We start from the raw sequence: 6,087 nt of genomic DNA on the forward strand, positions 1-6,087 counted from the left end.
CATGGAGTACACATCAACACACACACACACACAAACACACATGCACACAAACACACACATACACACACACACACATACACACACACATACACACACGTGTAGAGGCACAAACTTGTGATTTGATAATAGAAATATTTCATATAAAAGTTTCATATACAATTTATAAAATAAAGGGAATCAATTTTAATATTGATTTATGTATTCCTTTTAATTAATTGCATAAATTTTGACAGTATTAGAAGTATTAAAATTAATAAAGTTTGCTGCTTTGTGATCTAAGCACTTGATCAGCTGTAGTAGAGGATTTTCAAAGGTTCAAGGCCAGACTTGATTACCTAGTGAACTGCAGGGCAGCCTCGGCTATACCATGAGACCTTGCCTTGGAAAAAGCACTTGGGAAGCAGAAAACAAATCAAAACATTATCTATAGTTTCAATAAAAGAATTTTCTGAATGGACAGTTCCATGACTAGTGTTGTGGATATTCAGAGATCATTTTCTGCTTATAACATGTCACACAATGAAAACACTTTCAGAAGAGAAATCAAAGAGATCAGGGAGTTTGCAAGATTGTGTCCTAGAAATGAGTATTGTGTATCTATTTGCATCGCTGTGATTTTATCAACAGTTTATAAGATACAAATGGAAAATTGTTTAAATTATCTGAATAGTTTCTATTATAGGCTATTTCACCATTCTATAACATTTCATCAATGTAGAAAAATATAGAGCTCTATTTTAAATATTGATTTGTATTATCACTGAAACTATTCAGATATTTTCAGTATCACTCTGAATGAAAAAGATATTTAGTTTTCCTATCAGTTCTTTAACTCATTTCTGAAGAGGCTCAGAGCTGGATTGATAATCTATGTGCTTATGTCTTTGCACATACCAGTCATATGGCAACAGGATGGGCTGGAACATCTAATTCCCAATGCCTAATACCGCTGGGTGTGGCAACCCATCTCAGCACCTCTCAGCACTGAATAAGCTACCAACTCATCCATTTTTTTGTTGCTGTTGTTTTGTATTTTTTCAGGACTCTGGGAGAGAGACAGAGAACAGTGATTCAGGAAATCCAAGGTAAGATTAGAAAAGGAAGCTGGGACACTGGTCATAGGGACACTAGTGGAGTCCACTGGACAAGGGATTGCTGAGTCTGGAAACAGTGGTTACCTTCAGCTCTTTTTCTTGCCAAATTACAGCTCTGCAATAGACTCTGAGCAGCAGGACCATGGATCATGTACTGTTTTCTCTACTACTAGCGTTTTCATCCCTTCTCCTTGGAGTTCAGGGATCTACTAGGTTATCCTAAGTTCCTGCCTCTGGTCCCATCGCCTCTTCAATCCTAACTAAATGCTTATTGAGTATAATTGAAGCTATCTATAGTAATGGTTGTCAGAAGCTTATATATCTTCTGGAAGACTTCCAAGTCCATGCTGCTTTTCTGTTGCCATTTTTATGATGTCCCACTCATAAACTGTGGCATCCTGTTGATCACAACAACCTTAGATCTAGCTATGTCCTTAATAATTTTCTCTCATTAACACAATTATTGATCTCCTTTATCTGTTAGAAGGGGAAATTTGCTTCGACATCACAATACAATTGCTTCTCGATTTCAGATTTGTGAATAAACATTGTGGTCTGTGAAGTCTAAAGACTTCACAAGCTGTAGGTTATCCACTCTTTTATCACTCAAAAATGTTTGGTTTCTAGAGTAAAGTGTCGAGACTACTGCTTATATTATAAACTATAGAAACAAATATATTTTGAACTCAGAAGATAAACACATTTTGGGGGGAGTAGGGGGTGTTTTGTTTTGTTTCTGGCCATGAAAGCATTCTTTTGCAAAGCTATCATGGCTTCCTGGATTGTAGGAGACACTAGGTCAAGTGATCACAAAGAAAAGAACCATGTTAATTGATATCAAATCACTAACCACTGAATTTTTCATGAGGAAACAATATAAAAGAAGTTCAACTACAACTCCTTTTAAATAAATTTTTTGTTCTAGTATGTAATGAGAGTCAAAATATTATTCTTTAAAAGCTATTACAAATGACTAAAATTCAACAGGAATCCAGTTTCTTTACAATACAAAGAGAGGGGAAGAAGGGAGATACAAAAAGGGAGGGAGATGATTTTCATGGCTTCTCAGTCAAATGACCCTAGATACAGATATATCATCAGGATTAGTGGTCTGCCAGAAGCTGGCCTACCAGAGTAAATTGTTAAACTCAGGAATTTTGTGAGTAGTTGTAAAATAGCAGTCATTAAAAATTAAAATATGCCAACATATAAAATAGCATTTTGTTACTAAATAATCAGAACTCCCAATTAATATTTTGTGCTGTCTAAATGCTAGCTACGTTACACTTTACTATTGTATATGTTTGTTTTTTTTTCACTTCCTTTCTTATTTCTGTGATAAAATATTCTGAGAAAATGATTTACTGTAGCTCGTATTTGAAGGTAGAGTCCATCAAGGTACAAGTCTTGAAGGAGTTTGTCACACGTGATCAGTAGAGAGGGATAAAGGAAAGCTAGAAGTCATTTCTTTTTCTCCATTTTCTATACAGCTCAGGATCTCCCACTCAGGGACTGGTCTCCCTCAAAATTAAGACATATCTTCCCAAATCAATTACCATAAGCAACATAGTCCCCCACAGGCCTAGCATCTCTCATGTTAACTCTGGATTGTGTAAATTTGGCAATTAACGCTATCGCTGTATGCATTTTAAATTATCGACATTTCTTATATTAAAATGTTGGTAATAGCATGCAATGGTGTGCTAATGGGGACTTCTCAATTCCTTTGCATCATGTTAGTAGGCTACAATCAGCCATGGTGGAAGAATTCACAGGTAAGGGGCTAACATATGAAATGTAAATAAAACATCCAATAAAAAAAAAAGAAATTGGCCAACAGTATGGTAAAGCAAATAAGATGTAATGGTTAGTTTTGTCAACTTGACATACTCTAGTATCAGTGGGGAAAGGCGTCTCAGAAGGGACATTCCTCACTGATACAAAGAAAGATTGTCAAAATCAAGTTTGGCCTGTAGGTGTGCCTGTGGGGGATGGTATAGATTATGTCCATTGGGGTGGGACGATCCCACCCATTGTAGGCACTGTTCCCTAGACAAGGGATCTGGGATTTCATAAAAATGGAGATAATGAGTTGTACATTGGCAAGCATGGGTTAATCCATTGCTCCTTGCTTTCCACTAGTTAGTGTGGTCAGTTCCTAACGTTTCTCCTGCCTTGACAGCCCCAAAATGGTGGACTGCAATCTGGAATCAGGACCCACATAAACCTTTTCTTTTCAAGCTGCTTTTCTCTGGTCTTTTATCACAGCAATAGGAAACATAATTAGGATACCAGGGAACTACTTGTTGAATAGGCCTCTACCTATTGCCCTTTCTTTCTTTTTATTGATCTACTTCAGAATTCCTAACATTGGGCTATATCTATATGGAGTTTTGTTGTTATTACTATTATTGGTTTTTGGGTTTTTACAGGGGGCGGGGATTTGTAAGTGCAACAGGGGAAAGGATTTTCTGAACAGACCACCATTAGCACAGGCACTAAAATCAACAATTAATAAATGGAACCTCATGAAACTGAAAAGTATCTGTATAACACAGGACTCCATCATTCAGAAAAAGTGGTATATCACAGAATGGGGAAATATGTTTACCAGCTACATACCTGATAGAGGGATAATATCCATGATATATAAAGGACTCAACAACTAAATATCAAGAAGAGAAGTAACCCAATTAAAAATGGGATACAGAGATGAACCATGAATTCTCAAAAGAGGAAAGTCAAAGGGCTGAGCTTTTAAAAGTTCAACATCCTCAGCCATTAGGTAAATGCAAATTTAAACTATCTTATCTTAGATTGTAAGATTTTATCTTATTATTTCACCTATCTAAGATTTTATCCTAGACCTGTCAGAATGACAAAGATCAATAAAAACAGTGACAGCTCAGGATATTGAAGATATTGAGTAAGGGGAACATTGCTTCATTCCTGGTGAGAGAGCAAATTTCTACAGCCACTATGGAAATCAGTGTGCTGGTTTCTCAGAAAGATGGACATTGACATGAGATACTTCTTCAATCATGTTTATTGATGCTCTATTCATGATAACCAGAAATCGGAAACAACCTAAATCTCCATCAGTGGAAGAATTAATAAAGAAAATATGGTATATTTACATGATGGATTATTACTCAGTCATTAAAAATGATAAAGTCATGAAATTTGCAGGAAAATGGATGGAATTAGAAAAAGAAAAAAAAGAAGAAACATCCTGGGTGTGGTAACCCAGAACCGAAAAACAAATATGGTATGTATTTGCTTATATGTGAATATTAGCTGTGGAGTCAATGATAACCAAGCTGGATCAGTAGGGACCAAGTGGGGAGGGGATACGAAGAAAGGAATGAGGGAGAAATGGCTAAAATTAGGTGACATTTGAGGGGCAGGAAAGGGACCTAATATAGTAAAACTTCCTAAAATGTATAACATAAATAAAATTGCTAAGTAGTGGGGGACACAGCACCCCAACTGTATATCTCTTGTCACCAAATGAAGCTTCCAGTATTGGGATTGTGTTACATCTAATTGAGTTGTTGGCTCCAATGGCAGCCTCCAAACAACTCGGGCTATTGCCAAGACTACTCGTTGCTCTCTACAAACCTACAGCAAGGCACCATTCCTGACATCAACAGCTACACAACTCATTGAACATGGGAAAGTCAATCTGGAACCTACTGATAGCCACCATCCCTATGTTCTAACTTCTTTGTTACAGGATGGTACTTTGCAAACTACCAAAGGAAAAATGTAAACACCAACCCAGCCAGCAATCCTTTACGCTAGGAAAATGATGGGATAAACCCTGTGAGAGTAACCAATCAACATCTGATTTAACTTAAGGCCCTTTCTACAAAATGGAACACATACCCAACACTAGTTGGGTGACCAAGAACCTGAGGCTAGATCGCTCAAAGACTTAAGGTAAAACAAAATACTGCTGTTCTTAAAAACAAACAAAAAACAAAAACAAGCAAAGGAATAACAACAAAAATACCAGCAATAAAATGACTTCTAAATGGCATTGAGCTATGCTCGTAGATCAGTGCCTTGCTCAGCCATCACTAAAGTTTCCTTCTGAGCTGATGGGAACAAATACAGAGACCCACAGCCAGGCATTGTGCAGACAGTGAAAGACAGGAATACTCAGTCTTAAACGGGATTTTTTTCCATGAAATCTTTCCTCTCAGGGGAACTTTAAGGAACCCTGTAGTAGAGGAGGTAAAACGCGTTTACGAACCAGAGGGGATGGATGACATCAGGAACACAAGGCCCTCTAGGTCAAGTGGACCAGTGCACACATGATCTCTCACATAGTGAGACAGCATGCAGAGGGCCTGCATGGACCAGATGGTCCCCAGAGCTGAAAGGAGACGTGAACACATGTCCCTGTCCTTAACCCAGAAGCAATTTCCAACTGATAACGACTTACAAATGAAAATTTTAGTTTCTTTCAAGGCAGTCTCACTGGAGAGTCACAAACTATTATTGAAGGTAGGCTGCAGGGTCAGGTCAACAGAAAACGGACTTAATATTCCTGCCTGAAATTAGTACTCAATATTGTCTTTTCAGGTTTCTTTTCTCATAATATTCTGTCATAGGTTGTGCTTTGTTGTTGTTCTGTTTTATTTTTACTTTTTTTTTTGTTTCTCGAGACAAGGTTTCTCTATGTAGTCCTGGCTGTCCTGGAACTCACTCTGTAGACCAGGCTGGCCTCGAACTCAGAAATCCACCTGTCTCTCCCTCCCAAGTGCTGGGATTAAAGGCGTGAATCACCACTGCCCGGCTATGTTTTATGTTATTTATATAGTTTTTCTTTTCCCTTTTTACCTTACACCTTTTTTGCATTTTATATATATATATAATATATATATTATATATATATATTTTTAAATATATAAACATTTATATATATTAATATTATAATATATAATTTATATATTAATATATAATAATATAAATATTATTATATATT

The sequence above is a fragment of the Grammomys surdaster genome, unplaced genomic scaffold (assembly GCF_004785775.1).
Source record: "Grammomys surdaster isolate TR1022 unplaced genomic scaffold, NIH_TR_1.0 126028, whole genome shotgun sequence".
Classification (NCBI taxonomy): domain Eukaryota; kingdom Metazoa; phylum Chordata; class Mammalia; order Rodentia; family Muridae; genus Grammomys; species Grammomys surdaster.